Raw genomic sequence first — 17,275 nt, forward strand, 5'->3', positions numbered from 1 at the left:
AAGAGCACACAGGGTACATCTACACATCAAATTAATTTTTCACAATAAACTGCAGTGCAATTCATGCTAGAGTTTACTGCTCCCAGGTCCAGCATTTACACATGCACCCAGGACTGCGGCATGTTACACTGGGGCAGCGCAGCCCTAACTGACAGGGACTCAAGGGGTAAACCTGCCAGCCTAGGGCTACTCCTTTCTGGCTCAGTGTGCTGTGGAGGGGTTTGCTAGGGCACAAGGGTGCTACAGGATAGACTAACCTGCAGGCAGCCCAACGCTGTAGCCCAACCCTTGTGCACCAGCCAGCCCCAGTTCCTCTCTATACGTGTATTGTGATGGAGTAAATAACTCTGCCATAGAATAATACTTTTCTTGGGCAGTACTATCCTATGGCAGAGTTCATCCATATACTGTGGCCTAATAGCATTGCTCCTGTAAAAAGTGACACTTTACTGCAGAGCTAATTAGGCAGCTGAAGCAACTTGTATAGATGCACACACAAGGTTCTTTGAGGAGATTTCAGATTCCTGTGTCCTAGATGAAGCAATTTCATACATGCTCCCTTAATTTTTCTTTACTTTTTTTCTTGAATGAAAACTTGCCCAGCTCTACTGCTGCAATGCTAATTCAACAGATGTCCAATTTGCTAGTATTCGCTCAGGGACTTCAATGCAGCAGTTAATGAAAATGCAGAGATTAGAATTCTGGTCTCTCATTCTAAGAAATACAACTTTGTTTATTGACAATCCTGATCAGATATACTGGAAAACAGAACACTTGTAATTTATTTGGTTATTGACATTCTTTCAAAATCTGCTGTAAGTGTTTAAAGTGCAAATAGGATTCCTGTATTTTCTTTCTAAGACCACTCCAACAAAATAGAAATTCCAAAATTCATATGGCACAGACAAACAAATATGCTGCCATAACTAAAAGGAAATAGAATTTTAGACTGTGTTAAGATTTCATTTGAAATTATGTTTCAGGAAAACACTTAATTTATACATATTGAACAAAGAGAATTACTGAAGTGCAGACTTCATTCAGTAAAAATGGAATCAATTGTATAATAAAGGTTAACATATTTGATGCTGTAGCTCTAACCTAAAGAAGTCTTAATTTTCATTTGAAAGAATTTCAGTTTCAAGATTATTATAAAAAGAATTAACTACTGAAAAATGGTTTGATGGGAAGGGATATCTATTTGAATCTGGGTAAAATGGGCAAAACAAAAGCTATTTCATGTACAAAGAAACAGTATTCAACCTTTGAGTATGAAGAATTTTAATGAAAAATACGACACTGGTGTCAGTGCTTTAAAAAAATACAGTGGGGGGATTTGTAAATGGAGAGTTCACAAGTAAACCTCACAGAACTGATTAGCTGTGTTACTCTGAAGTCAGCAGAAGGCAAGATAAGATGGCATGTTGCTCAAGACTGACTAATTCAGAGAAGCATGAGCTTTCACCAGAGGTTAGGAATAGATTGGCAGAAAGAAGAGAATTTATATAGAAGGGGAAGGGACACGGAGCGGGAACACTGCTAAGAGGGACTCCTTTTTTGCCTTTCCCTTCAATATCAAATCTTTTCTTTCTGCCAGTCTGTTCTTAGCCACTGACAAAAGTAGGTTGTTGTTGTCTATGGAAGTTCATGTTGTTGTCTCTGAACCAGGCATTATTTACATACCGGTTCTGTAATAGTGGACTTGATGTTGTGTTCTAATAGGGACAACTAGAGCCTGACACAGTACAAAGGTAAGAGAATTGTAATTGCTTTGATTAATTGAATCACAGAAATTAAACAATAAAAAAATATGAGCTACAAACTGATACTGAGCTAACAAGTGTTTTGCCATTGGTTTCAGAGGATGCAGATTCAGGTTGTCTGGGCTCTCTCTCACTGCTGAATTTCCTCAGTATAGTTTGCATTCAAAGTAGAATCACTGGTACTGAAATTGCAGTATAAGTTCTGGTGACTGGGATAAGAAAATCCAGTGACTAAGCTTATTGAAAGGATGATTTTTTTCCCCACAACCTAGCAGATGCCCAAACCTCCAATACACTGGTTTTCAACCTTTTTTCATTTGTACACCCCTACAACATTTTGAATGGAGGTGCAGACCTTTTTGAATTATAAGTGTGGGTATTCACATACTTTTGATTGATGACAGTCATCTTTCACAGGCACCTTAGATATAGTTTGTGTGACTGCAGGGTTTGAAAACCGCTGCTCTAATAAAATGAAGTCTCCCTAATTCCACTAAAAGACTTAGGTATATAGGCTTAGATTTAAAAAAAGGGATTTGGAGCAATCAGATCACTTTTTATTCAGAATGTATGTGCATTTTCTCAACTGTGCAATCAGTGCAGTCCCATCTAAGTATTTAAGTACATGTGAAGTTTTGCCTACGCTAGTACTCAAGTGAGAAAGGACCTAGGTATTGGAAAATATAGTCATTGTTCATGCTCAGTAATTATAATTATGCAATTTGGAATGAAATTAACTGGTTAGGATTTGAATTCTGGCCATTTGGGATTCATAAACTAGGTGCCAAATTCTATCTAGGGCAGAATCTTATTCCACCCACCATCATGACAGATTGGGGGGGGGGGTGAGATGGACACTCACTTTCCCAGAAAAGGAAGCATGTTAGTTCAAACCAGCTCCTCAGCATTTGTATAGATTGGGTGCTTCAGGAGGGCTTTTTGGTGCATTTATTTAATAGCTGATTACTGAGTTTAAAGAGCCATTTTTTGGGTTGTGTTATGTATGTAAACAGATGTCTAAGGCATAGCTAATGACCATGTTCTGCTTTACACAACTAGGGTCAAAGACTGAATCTTTCTTCACCTCGATACCCACATTATGGCCCCATTTTATGAATCCAGCAGTATTTGTACATCTTCAGAGATGCATCCTATTTAACTCAAGCATCATGCATTGAGGCAAATAGATGTCTAATGTTCCTCCACTGGACAATTTAGGTTGCAACAGCCCACAGGTGGTGCATGCTTAAACTGTCTCAGAGATACTGGCAGCACTTTGAGAAAGCCTCTCATGGGAGATAGCTGAATGCCAGGGTTTTTCACTAGCAGCTCTCAGAAGATGTTTGGAGATGCTACAGAATTGCACGAGAACACTTGCTCAGCTGGCCACCATAATACAAGGTCACACATGCATACATCCCTGCTGCATTTGAGAAGCCCTGAAGACTCTGTCCATGGTACCACAACAGTCAGGGAGACTGGATGGAATGTGGCACCACATCCTAGCACATCATGCAGATAGTAAGTTAAACCAGCTATTGAGGCTCACAGCAATACCTTGTGACCACTCACCTTATAGGCAAGGCAGAGGTGAGATGCTGATGGAAGGGTGGGGAGAGGAGAAACTACTTCACACACAGCACTATAGCACAGTTATCCCTCTCTCTTCCCCCAGGTGCAGCTTGAGAGAAGGCCTCAGCTAATGTACATTCTGGCATATTCCCTCCAACTCATTCTAGAACACGTCCAAGACGCCCACTTCTAGATGGCCAATGGATACCCATGGATCTATCCCGTAGAGCTTTTCAAGATGCTTGTGGAGACTCATCTCCTTATAGAGTGGAAAGGTAAGGTCACTTTTCATGGTGGGAGAAACAGAATTACCCTCCTATTGGGACTGGTCCTAGTCCTCTAAGATCTGCTAGGTAACTCACTCATCCTGCCACTGAGTGTTGGAGAACAGTTGTAGCTATCATCTGTTATCCACCAGTCAGGTTAGAGCTATACAGGAGAAGAACCTTCCCCAAGCTAACCTTCCCTTCATACTCCAGTTCCCAGTGCCTCTTCCCAGCACACCTCCACCTAGACAACTTAAGGACACTTCCCTAACCCCCCAGGAAAGACTCTCAAAAATCCAGTTTCTGAAGGACACACCAGAAGTGGGAAACCATAGCAATGGAGGGGACCTATCATAGGGGGACCTGCAATACCCTTGCCTCATACAGGGCAGGGCATACTGCCACAGCTGAGCCACTATGAAGGTGGTTTCTGTTGAGAGGGGAAAGATGGGAAGACTGGACCCTAGGAAAACGCAGGAAAATATGGGATAAGTGTATAGTTGACAAAGCCAGGCTTTTTTCACCTTTCAGACCTTTACTTTTACAAGTCTCCAGAAACAGCCTAAAAACACAAGCAAGGTAGATCTACGGCTCCGTAGTTAATCATAGGTAGCAGCCCTTTATCTGCAGCACTTCGTGAAATGGCCAAGAACTCTATTGCAGTCTCTAGCCAGCTTCAAATCTAGGCACCAGGACAGCCACAGGTTGCTCTATTGCTACCCACCTTCTGGAGGCAGAAGTGGCTCTTAGATACTCAGCACTGCATCTGATTCTACTGGACTGTAGCTGGGCAAACCATAGGGTGGATTGTCTAGAAGTGCCATGATACCACTCTGATCACATGCAGTGACTGGTCAGCCAATCTAAGAGACAGCATAAGGAGCTGACAAGTGATGACAGTGGAAGCAGCCAAAAAAAGATGGAGTTCCATGCACCTGATAATCACCTCCCAATAAAAGCTCCCCAGACTCTATTCCATGCCCTACTCGCATTGCATTTTTGCCTACAACTAGAGATCCCTCCCTTCTTTTCAGTTCTGTGGTCTATTCCTGGTTTGGCACAGAGAAGACATGTTCCTGCAGCTTCCCTGACAAGCAGTCACACTCCATGAGGGTGTTGTGGTGCACCCCTTTCTTGGGTGTTCTTCCATGTGCTAGGCCATAGAGGGTGCTTGTACATGTTAAGGGGGTTAGTCCATGCAATGGGGTTTAAAAACTCACCATTTCAAATAGGGGCTTCCATCACTGTTACAGCGAGCAGCTCAACCTTTTTTTTTTTGCAGAGCCTGCCCCTGCATCTTCCACAGCTGGGGGACAACCTGCCAGAAGGCTGAGCAGCCCCTGAGCTGGGGGGGGCAGGGGCTAGTCCTTCCCTCCACAATGGCAGCACCCCTCAGAGCCACCTGGGTGGCCAGATGCTGCCCCAGCTTGGGCTCAGGAAAGACTTGGATTAGGCTGGGTGCTGCCTCCAAGCTGAAGCAGCACCCTCCCACTAGCTGCCCACCTGGGTGGCTCTGGGGGGCACTGCCACTGTGGAGGGAAGGCTTGGGGTCCCCCTGAAGCTCAGGGCCCACCAGCAGCTTGCCGCCTGGCTACGGGAGAGGCAGGCAGGCTCCACCAAAAAAAGAATTGGGCACTTTTGCCTTTCACCCATATCTCTTGCAGCAGGAGGATTGGGGGGCACGATATCAGAAGGCTCCAATGTTGCAGATAGCTATGTTACAAACTTAACTATGTGATGTGGCTTAGTTTGTGACATAAAAAACTCATTTAAATCATAAAAAATCTTGTACGTATACAGTGTGACACAATTAAACCACTAAAACAGGCAATTTTCATCACAGGTGCAAACACCCAAAGTCTTTAATGACCTGCAGCTCCTGAGAGGTGAAATTTGGGTGGCACAGAGAGGCTTCATGGTGCCTGTGTCCTGGTCTCCATTACTGGCAAATTTAGAATCATAGAAAGATAGGGTTGGAAGGGACCTCAGGAGGTCATCTAATCCAACTACCTGCTCAAAGGACCAGCCCCAACTAGATCATTCCAGCGAAAGCTTTGTCTAGCCAAGTCTTGAAAACCGCCAAGGATGGAGATTTCACCACCTCTCTGGGTAACCTGTTCCAGTGCTTGACCACCCTCTAAGTGAGAAAATTCTTCCTAATATCTACCCTAAACTTCCCTTGCTGCAACTTGAGACCATTGCTCCTTGTTCTGTCAACTTCCACCACTGAAAACAGTCTAGCTCTTGGGCCCCTCTCAGTCTCCTCTTCTGTAGACTAAGTAAAACCAGTTCCCTTAGCCTTTCCTCAGAAGTCATATGCTCCCAGCCTTTTGCTGGACTCTCTCCAATTTGTCCACATCCTTTCTGTACTGGGGAGCCCAAAACTGAACACAGTATTCCAGATGTAGCTCAGCAGTGCTGAATAGAGAGGAATAATCACTTCCCTTGACCTCCTGGCAACACATCCACCAATGCGGCCCAGTATGCCATTAGCCTTCTTTGCAACAAGGGCACACTGCTGGTTCATATTCAGCTTATTGTCCACTGTAACCCACAGGTCTTCTGCAGAGCTGCTGCCCAGCCAGTTGGCCCCCAGCCAGTACTGGTACATGGGATTGTTCCATCCTAAGTGCAGGACTTTGCACTTGTCCCTGTTGAACCTCATGAAATTTTTTTTGGCCCAATACTCCAATTTTTTTAGGTCACTCTCAATCCTAGCCCTAGTCTCCAGCGTATCTACTACTCCCCCCAGCTTGGTTTCATCTGCAGATTTGCTGAGTGTGCACTCTATGCCATCTTCCAGGTCATTGTTGAAGACATTGAATAAAACCAGCCCCAGGACCAACCCCTGGGGCACTCCACTTGATACTGGCTTCCAGCTAGACATTGAGCCATTGATTACTACTCTCTGAGCCCAGTGCTCCAGCCAGTTTTCTATGCACCTTACAGTCCATTCATCCAGCCCAATTTGATACATGACAGCTGTAGTCTGGCTCAGAATTATGACTTAGTAGCAGGATTCAGGATATGGCCTGATGGAATTACATTAATGCAAGAGAAAGGGGGCCCTGGCCTGCTGTACACAGGAGAAGCTGTCAAAAAAGTAGATCAGCGGTCTTTAGTATGTCCACTCACCAGCTGAATGGGTTGAGAGAAGTAACACATGAGAAGTGTGATTTCAGGAGAAATTTGACAGTGGAGAGAGTCAGTCAGTGGCTGAAGAAGTCTAAATATTGGATATGTGTGGACTTCCTTACTTATCTGAAGGAAAAACTTCGAAGTTTGCTACTAACAGTCCACAAAGCTTTCTTTCCCTCTGTAAACACTTCCTGTTACAGTTTGAGTCATGTCTGCCAACATGTTTTTCCTATATGAAGTAACACTTTAATGATGCCTGCCACTAAAAGCTTTTCCAAAGAGTGCAGTACAGTCTGGCCTATGGGAAGGGAGTGTCAGTTAAGTGGAGCACCATGAGGGGAAGTCTGCTCTCTCTTGCCCAGTACTCGTTTTGCAGTTTTTCCAGTGACTCAGTAATGAAAAATATACAAACGTTGTAAGGAAAGGCTCATTATTCCAACCAAGTTAGTATCCACCTTCCTCCAACCTGAGCTACAGAATAAAGCTCCTTTTGGCTTGTTCTCCTTCTGGCCACATGATGTTTTCTCTCTTGGCTAGTTAGCAGCCTGGCTTCAAAAAGATAGTGTTTTTAGTGCTATCTGGCCTAGAGTCTGTTCTTTCCTGGTTGTCTAAGTAGCCACTTTGGGATCAACTACATGGCATTTCAGATATTTACATGTCCATAGAAACAGTACTGAAACAATAGGTAGGTGAGTGGGACAGGAGCTCTGGGTGCTGCCTAAGGAAGGATACTGTAATGGAGCTCAGGGGTTGTCTCACCCTCCCATTCCCCCATCCTCCCACCTCCTCTCAGCTCCCACCCTCCCTGCAGTAGCTTCAGCAGAGAAGGGCAGACAAATAGTGATGTCCCACAGAGTAGGAAGAGAGGCCAAAGGGTCGCTGCTGTTGGGAGAGATGTCACCTCCCTTTTTTCCTGCTAAAAAACAGTGCTTATGGCCACCAGCATGCATGCCAGCAGCAAAAAAAGGAGTAGCATCTACTTCAGTAGCAACAAACCTCCAGCCACTGCTGCTCTGCCCTTCCCACTGCTGGAACTGGAGTCAGAGCAGGAAAGGTGCAAGGAATGGCAGGGATGAGAGAGACGGCCAGTACTGGCCAGGTGCACCACAGCAGAGGAATTCTATTCCTGGATGTATGGCTCTGAGAGCATACACAGCTACATATGCACACAGACCAGGCACACTCACTGACAATGAGATAAGTCAACCCCCATCCTTTTTGACCAGTAGCTGAGTGGCTAAACACACCCCTTGGAAGCCAGAGGAACTGGGTTATAGGCCCTTCCCTTACCCAAAGGAGGTTTGACCCTGGCTCTCTAACTTTCTAGCATAGCACTCCACCCACCACACCTCAAGGCACCCGTTATCCCCAGGGTCTTTTCTAGCACTCCTTTAAAGTTAAACCACTAACGTGGGCACTAGAAAAACCGGATGGAGGGTAGCACAGGGATTAAGCTTCTGGTGCACTGGGAGCAAGGGCTCATGTGAAAATGGAGATCCCCCTCCCTTCCAAGCCAGCAGTTGTCTTATTGAGACATAGTTCCACCTGGCTGCACATATCTCTGCAATACTTCCCTTGCATTTCATAGACATTAGGGCTGGAAGGGACCTCGGGAGATCATCGAATCCAGCCCCCAACATGGCTGCATGGCTGCCTAGGAAGCCAGTTTCAAAAGAGGCACTGGCTAAGGGATTCAATGATATCTGATTTATAATGTTGTGGCTAGAATACTATTCCTGGGAGTCAGAGAAACCCGAGTTGGAACACTCTCTGAGTATTGAGAGGTCTAGGACTCAAGTCACTTTAATTGAAGTGCCTGCAGCGTCATGTGTATTCAGCATTCCTGCACTTCAAAATACCAATGGGGGGGTGGTGCTCGAACTAAAGCTCATTGGACTAAAGCTCAGCCACCACCAGTTTGAAGTGTGGGGATGCTGAATAGAGGTGACATGGAGGCTTCTGGAGCACATTATTTAACACGCTGCAGGAGACTTGATTAATTGAGTCTTCTCTGACGCGTACTAATTACCATGCATTGAAGAAGATGTCCAGCATGTGTATAGGTGCCCACTGTGTCTAAGTCCTGTACTTATGTGTTTTGGTCAACTCCAGGTTTGGGTACTTAATGCTGCTATGCATTCACAAAGGGTACACATGCATGCTGTAGGAGCAGCATACCTACGTAATCAACTACAAGCACAGGACTAGCTATCCCAAAAACAGAATGCCTCTGGGCACACAAGTGCCAACCAGGAAGGGACAAGCAGGAAAGGAACAGAGTGTCACCCCTTATGTTTCGCAAACTGTCCTGCCTTGTGGGAGGCCAGGCTTGGGGAACGCGTGGGAGGGAAGAAGGTAGGCCTGCCAGAACCTAGGTCTCTCCAAGCTCCTTTGATCTCGACAGATGATTTAACCCCAAGGCTTTTGGTCAATGAGCATGCAATGGGATTACCATCACACTGGTCTCATTTCACTGTCAAACAGTTGCCAGTCCTGATTTTTCATTGGGTCACAGGGAGAAAACGTGACTCTGTAAGTCTAGCAGTTACTCAGCTTTGGGGGTATACACAGACTAGCTAGGGACAGACATTCAAAAAGCCTGAGCCTGAATTGATTCAATCTTTGCAGGTTAGTCTAACCTGTAAAGTTTGAACCCATCTGAAGGTGGATAGGCATTCCCTATTCATTCCAGAAATGCAGGCACATGCATACAGTGGCTCAGGCTAGAAGCTTGGGGGTGCTAGAGCAGCCCTCCCTTCCCTTCCATAGCAGTGAGCTGAGGGGAGGCATGGCCAGGCCCCAGAAGAATGTTCTGATTAGCCCAGCAGAGAATTGATAATAGTGTTTATCACCCCTCAGTGTTTATCATCCCATTAAAAAAACAATAGAGGGACATTACCAGCTACCTGCTGATTCTGCCTTTGTCACAGCATGTACCAGACCGTAGGCAGCATGTAGTATGCTAGCTAATATACAGATACCTCTCAGCACGGCAGAGGAGCGGAGGGATTTCCTTCTTAACAGGAAGTAGTGAGTGGGAGGGGGGGAGCTGCAGCCAGGGAGCAGGGGGGTGGGGCCAGCCCTGCTGTGGACCAGAAAGCTCTGCCCAGCCTAGCAAGCATGCTGGGATGAGTCTGGTTTAATGTAAACCAGTAAGGGGCCTGGGACAGACAATGTATAAACTGGTTTGAACCAAATCAGTTAAGTCTAATACTACATTCAACAAGGTTTATCTCAAACCAGTTTCAGCCATTTTCAGACTGGTTTATGTGCAAAAAATATCTGATCTGTTACGGGTTTAAACTAGTTTTTGATCACTTAGACTGGTTTATGTGTAATGTCTGTCCCTAGCCTATGCGTGTACATGTTAAGTTGAATTGAAATGGACCATAAATGCTCTTAGGCACCACTGTGGCAGTAGTGAATCATTTATGATGACATGCAATAGGAACAAAGTTAGTCCCACAGGGCAAAAATACAGCCCCTGCATGATGCAGGAATCAAATTTATGTTCAAGTTGGCATAAGTCGCTGTATTTACTGTGAACTATGGATGTACAAGTGTAGATGCACCCCTGTGCACCACTCTGAGCGACTCAGCACCTGTCTCTCACATAGAACCACCCAAAATCTACTCTACAGACCAGTGATTTGTTCACCTAAGGCCTCTGATAGCCAAGTTTCATAGTAGCTAGGGTCAGGAGGGACCTGAACAGATCATCTAGCCTGACCCCCTGCCACAGGCAGGAATGAATGCACCCCAGACAGGTAATCATCCAACCTCCTCTTGAATTTGCCCAAGGTAGGGGCGAGGACCACTTCCCTGGGAAGTTGGTTCCAGATTTTGGCCACCCTAACTGTAAAATATTGCCTTCTGATCTCTAACCTAAACCTATTCTCCATCAGCTTATCACCATTGTTCCTTGTCACCCCAGAAGGTGCTGGGGAGAAAAGGGCTCTACTTATTTGTTGTTGAGTTTGTTTCTCAGTTTTAAAAAGAGGTTCTCCTGCTAAGGCCTGGTAAGATAGATCCTCTAAATTTAGATTTTAAAAACTGGAAAAGACTCTGGAACAGACCCTTAAGCATATTGCCTAAAATATGGGCAGTACCTTCGAGAATACTTAATGCCAAATAAACCCAACCTATGCTACTCTGTTATATTACAGAAATGACATTCACAATAACCTTTACATCAAAACGCCAAGACTCAGATTCTGCTGTTCATTTCTTTCCAAAGGTCAAGCAGGGATTTGTATGCCCTGAGGAAAAAATTGCTATCAATAGTTAGGAAGATGTCATTTCAGTGCTCATTAAAGCACAACCAGGCAAAATGCTGCAATTTTCCCAATTTAAATACCTCTGAACACCAATTACAGTTTTAGTTATTAAATCAAGATAAAACATGTGGATTTGTGCAACAGATTTATTGTTTTTCAATCTAAATGAAGACACTTGGGTCCAATTTAAAGCCATGACAAGGAAAGGTAAGCAATTTAGCTTCATTGAGATATGCAGCTAGCATGTACCTGAAATCTTTGGAACTGAAAACTCAAACTAAGTAAGCAATTTTATTAATTGAAGTAGAACTGAAGTATCCCTTAGTAAGCCTTTTTTCATAAAGCTAATTTGAGAAGCAAGTTCAAACTAGCCCCTGCATTTGGTATCAGTAACATATGGTACTGGTTCTGTGTTAATGCCAAATATTTCTTGCTTTGATTTCAGATATGAGTGCATTTGTCTGATATATGTTTCAGCAATGGATGTCATAGAATCTTTTACCTTATACTTTGACTTTCACTACAGTGACTTCAGAGAATGGAGCCCAAAGAGCAGTTCCTGTATAGGAGGACATGGTTAATCTGTATGTGTAAATTTCCTGATAAAAACGAGATAGTGATCCAGAGCAGTTTACATACATACTGCAGGAGGCTCATTCCTGGGTTTTATTATTTTGGTAAATGTGTGCTGCAACTGTCTGTTTTTGGCTTGTGCAATATAGCATTGTCTTTTTACACAAGACTGTTTCAGCTCTCCACTAACAGCTACAAACTGGCAAAACGAAAATCAACCTATGGACTTAATTTGTGATGTGTCAGCTAAGAACAAAACTACTGCTCCTATCAGCCTTTTTGCTGACCTGAGACCCTGTAGGATGAACAGAACATTCTCCAGCCCTAGCCGGTGGGCATGGTGTGAAAAAAACTATTAACAACCTAAAATAATCTAATTTGCTCAGTCTGACAAAAGGAAGGTACAAGGAATGATTTCTCCATGTAAATATATCAGGTTTTGCCCAAAAGGGAAAAAAACTGCTTAAGCTGAAGGGCTATGATGGCACAAAAGTCAATGGCTACAAACTGGCATGAATACATTTGGACTGGAAATTAGAACAAAGTTTCTAGCCATCAGAGCAGAAAGGTTCTGGAATAGCCTTCCAGTTACCGGCAAACCCCGCCCCCCCCCACCTATTTTTGTGAAAAGGATAATAGGGCATGGCTATTTGTGATAGCATGGAACAGGACTTGAATTAAGAGGTCTCTTCCAGCCCTACTCTTAACCTCTCAGGGAAAGCATGAGATGCATGAAGAGACAGGAATAGCGCAGCCAAACTTCTGAGAAACCATCTGACAAATGGGAAACTGTGCGAAGGAGCAGGGTGCAGAAGACAGTGAGAATTTACATGAGGAACAGGCTGTAATCAACAGACATCATGGCCATATTGAGTCTGTGCTAGAGGGGAAGTAGTAGAGACTGGTAACACCCCCTTATCTGGAAGGCTGATGAAAGGGTCTTGAAAGGAACTCTTGGGAACATAGAGGCAGCAGCTGATTGAGGCTCTTATGGAAAAAGCAGCCTTTATATTACCAGGCATAAGAGTAGTTTGGGAGATGCACGGAGGCCTAGAAATTGTAGGAAGTTCATCACTTGTGTCCCTGCTGTATCACACTTAGGAAAATATACTGCACTATTAGATGAGGGTACCAAATGCCCTGATGGAAAATATGTAGAAGAAACCAAACAACAACTGTGCACCAGAATGAAAGCACACTGAAAACATATTAAAGACAAGAATATCCAACTACCTGTGGGGGCACATTTCTCACAAGACAGCCACTCCCTCTCTGATCGCTCAGTTTTAATCCTCAAAGGAAACTTACAAAACACCTTTTGTAGACAAGCCTAAGAACTTCACTTCATAAATCTACTGGATACGAAAAATCACAGATTCAATATAGATGTTACGGCTGTGCGGAACCAGCACTGTTTCATTCCAACTTCTGTTTTGCTGTTTCCAGGGGACAGTGTATCATTCTGAGTTTTGTTTCATTTCAAAAACACTGTTCCATCTTGTTTTGTCGAAACTGTTTCAGTGTTTTGACACTGTTTCGACATTTTGCCCATAAACTATGATGGAGAAGCACAAAACTGCCTATAACTTTGTCATTTCTTGCCTGATTCAGATGAACCTTACAGGAATAGTAGCATCTTCTGAGGCCATGAAGTCTGCCAAGTTTCAAGGACATAGGTGGAGTGGTTTCTGGGAAACGGTACCTCAAATTCTTGAAAGCAAAACTTGTGTTACTGTTGTGTGTTGAGGCACAGTGGGGTGAAAACTGCAGAGATGGTAGCCCCTGCTGAGGCCATAATGCTTGCCAAGTTTCAAGGAGATCAGCACAGGGGTTTCTGGGAAACTGCAACTCAAACTGTTCAGAGCAAAACTTGTGTCACTTGTAAGTGTGAAAGCACAGAGAAAGCTCAGTTCAAGCAATGCTTTTTATGATGCTGTTTTTCCTGTCCCTCTCCCAGATAAATGGGATTGGAAGGGACCTCAGGGAAGGATCACAATCACTGGTCAGCTACACATGTCAGTATCAGAGCAGTCCTTCCCTCCTTCTTCCCCCTCTTCTCCTTAGTTTCTCTTTAGCTGCAGGCAAGCCAGCTTCAAAACTTGAAATATTTCAACATGTTTTGACTACCCTTGTTTTGTTTCAAGGCTGTTTCAAAGCATTTTGTTTTGTTTCAATTTCGTTGTTTCAACCTCAAAATGAATTGAAACAGTGTTGAAATGAAACAGCCATCAAGATTACACACAGCCCTAATAGACATTGAATTTATGACACATTACATCCTGCCTGACATCTAATTCACCAGGTACCTGCCAGACCTGACCTTTTAAACTTTTCTTCCCACCCCCGCCCATTCCTTTTCTCCCCTCCCCTCCTTTTCTGCTTTTTGTCTTCCTAATTTATAGGTATTTCCTTTTTTACAGACAGCCTCTTTTCTACCTTGAATCACTATTACTGTATAGTCTTCTTGACTCACCTTTGGCTTTTTTATCCCCTGCCTTTCCCCCCTCCCTTTCCTGCTTTACCTTTTGTATTCCTAATTTCTACCTATTTACATACTCACTGACATCCTGCCATACTTTTAGCTTCTCTCATTCCTTGGAGTCTCAGAACAACAGAGACTCCCTATGTCTGAAGAAGAGTGACTGTGCCTGAAAGCTCAATAAGAACTTTTCCCAACTACTCTGTTGGTCTGATAAAAGCCATCACATTTACTCAAAGAACCTTGCCTGCTAACAGAAAATATTTACACATCTAGCCTTCACACAGTCAAACTGCTCCACACCTTCATTACTCCCTCATAAATATCAAACCTCATTTAATCTGCACAGTGCTAAGAGTACTCTTTCTCTATAGAATAATAGGCATCTTTCGGACTCGTGAGACAATAGATTTGCACCAAGTGAGGCATCAGCTGACTGAACATGTATGAGTGTGTCTGCAGAGCCCAATTCTCCAAGACAGACCCTTCAGCACTTGTCACATGTGAAGTTTGTATCTGAAAGTCCTAAATGTAGTTCCTAAGGTGGAACCTTAAGTTTCCTAAGGGTTTCTTTTTTCTCTGCATTTTGGGTTTTTCTTTCCTCAAAAGCCTTCATTCCACACCTAGTAAACTGTTTTCAAGTGCTTCAGTTCTCAGTAATCTTTTCCCAGTTGTTTCACTCAGTTTTCATTGCCTTCATATCTCTCTGGAAAACATTTTTGAAATGGAGGGAAGGATGCCTATGTGGTCTTCTTCCTGTAAAGAGTTCTCCATACAAGATATCCTTGGGTATATGGCCATTGTCCATTCTCCCTGTATGATTATGATCCAACTATCCAAGTTGACACTGACTGAGAAGAGACTGGCATGTCCCAAGACCTCAGCATTGCTAACATTGTCCCACTATGACATTTTCAGAATTGGCAAAGGCAACATAAGTGGAAGCTGTTGAGGCTTTTTTTGAGCAGAGTATGTGGTCCAGTATTCACTGCCAAACAAAAGGGTATTGATGACAAAAGCATGATATATTTTGGCTTTGTTCTCAACAATCAGTCCCCAGACCAGGATACTAGTCATGTTTAAGCTACGCTCTTCAGCTTAGCTTCTTCCTTTTAACATTATTATTGTTATTGTTGTTACTATGATTATTACTGTTATCAGAATCATTTTTCTCCAAATATTCTTAAGCTATCTCTAAAAACACTGTGACATTTTTAGGATTTTTAAATCTCTGGGGTACTGACAGAAGATGAAGAAAAAATTACCTACAATTGGCTCTTTTCCTTTCCATGAAGAATTTCATCAAAAGCAAAAGTGCGTTTGAAAATGCACTCAAGTTTATCTGTAGAGTTCCCTTTGAATTGTCCATTGCTCTCCACACATCCACCCCCTGCAAAAAAAGGCAATATCTGAGTATCTTGAGATCCAGGGAAAGTTGACCAATCTTAAGGAATCAATGAAGGATCAAAGTAAAAAGTTCTAGATTTTTGTATTATTACCCACCCCAACAGCAGTTAAACTGTGAACAACAGTTAAACTGTGAGAAGAAATGATCCTGTGTAGGCACTTTAATCTGCTCATCAATATCATTGTGGGAAGGTTGTAGGCATGATGGTTCAGGAAATATGCATCATTTCCATCTGACTGGACAAAACCCATTGTTTAGTGGGCCAGTTATTAGGCAGATACATGGGGGAAGGAGAACAGAATCTTCAAAGCAGCTACAGAGTTATTCCATGTCACTCACACATCTGATCCTAGTGGGGAAGGCCTAGAGGTATGGAGAGGCAGATGAAGTACCAGGGATGCATATGACCTACTGCTTTTGTAAAAGTACCTACACCATTCATTTGGCTTCAAGGACTACATCCAGATGAGTGCAGACATGCAATATGTGGTGCCACACACCCGTCTGCACATCACAGACCACACATGTTGGTGTCCCTCGCATTGCTACTTTATAGCATTGGGGGGGGGTTAAAAAAAACTGCACACCAAAAAAAACTGTGGAGGTACACATGGCAGCAATGCACACTGCCCAAACCCAGAGCCTGACTGGCCAAAGACATGCTCCAGCTGTTTTCTACCACAGCTGCAGCCCTGGAAGGCCCTCATGACCCCTGGCAAGGCTACTGGGGCAGCACAGTTACTGGCCCCAGCCTCCCCTACCCCAGCTGGGGTAACCTGCCATGTACCACAGTGGGCATGGCGCAGGCATTCCCCCAGGACAAGTAGCAGTGACACAAGGTGTGCTACTACTACTTGTCCCTGAGGAAACAAACATCCACACTTGTCTAGATACATCCAAGGAATTGATTCTTCAACTTATTATTGTTTGTTCTTTATTTTATTTTTATTTAGAGGTCTCAACTGATATTGCGACCCTACACCAAATACCTTACAACCTGAAGAGAAAAGACAGAGCTAGAGTGGGGTGAACACAAGGTGACAGGCAGTGTCTTGCTCAAGATCACGTACAGGAGCTGTGGCAGAACCAGTTCTAGAACCCAAGTCTCCTGTGTTCAGTTTTGTCTGAGGGTTGCTTCCCTCCCAAGTTTCTAATACAATATTTTAATATAGTATATTTGCACAAAATTTGAACCAAAGCATTTTGATACTTTATTTACATGAATCAGAAGGAAAATGAATTGGTCTACTTTTGTAGATAGTACAATAAATTCCAGTGTAACCATTATACTGCACTTCAAGGAAACCATATCCTCCATTAAAAATGCTTATTGCTATGCACCAGTTCTGAGCCTATAAACTGGTCAGTTTGCCAAGTATTTTGAATATCCATCACTATATACTGCAGCATAGTAAATCTGGAAATAAGCAGGAGTCATAGGGTTCATGATATATTAAAACCAGTCCTCTCCACTGTCAATTAGAAAATAATACTCTCTGTCCACTTCCCTGCCTGTGCTGAATGCCAGGATACAATATCATAGAATCACAGAAGTAGGGTAGGAAGGGACCTTGTAGATCTTCAAGTCTGACCCCCCGCCTGGGTGGGAGAAAAGACTAGACTCAAATGAGTCCAGCCAAGTAGTTATCAAGCCTCTTCTTAAAGACCCCCAGGGTAGGAGCCAGCACCACTTCCCTAGGAAGTTGGTTCCAGCTCCTAGCCGCCCTGACTGTGAAGTAGTTCTTGCAGATGTCTAATCTAAATATACTCTAATAATTTGTGTCCATTGTTCCTTGTCA

The 17,275-nt window shown here is 43.6% G+C and overlaps 1 long non-coding RNA gene across 1 annotated transcript in view; it reads left to right on the top strand.

Moving 5' to 3' along the window:
- The first annotated feature begins 775 nt into the window (after window positions 1-775).
- Window positions 776-17,275, top strand: part of LOC109306724 — a 21,092-nt gene continuing 4,592 nt past the window's right edge. The window contains exons 1-2 of the long non-coding RNA XR_002100090.1: window positions 776-788; window positions 4,095-4,100. This is a non-coding gene — a long non-coding RNA (uncharacterized LOC109306724). The remainder of the gene's footprint in view (window positions 789-4,094; window positions 4,101-17,275) is intronic.

The sequence above is a fragment of the Crocodylus porosus genome, unplaced genomic scaffold, assembly GCF_001723895.1.
Source record: "Crocodylus porosus isolate Cpor-Errol unplaced genomic scaffold, CroPor_comp1, whole genome shotgun sequence".
NCBI lineage: Eukaryota > Metazoa > Chordata > Crocodylia > Crocodylidae > Crocodylus > Crocodylus porosus.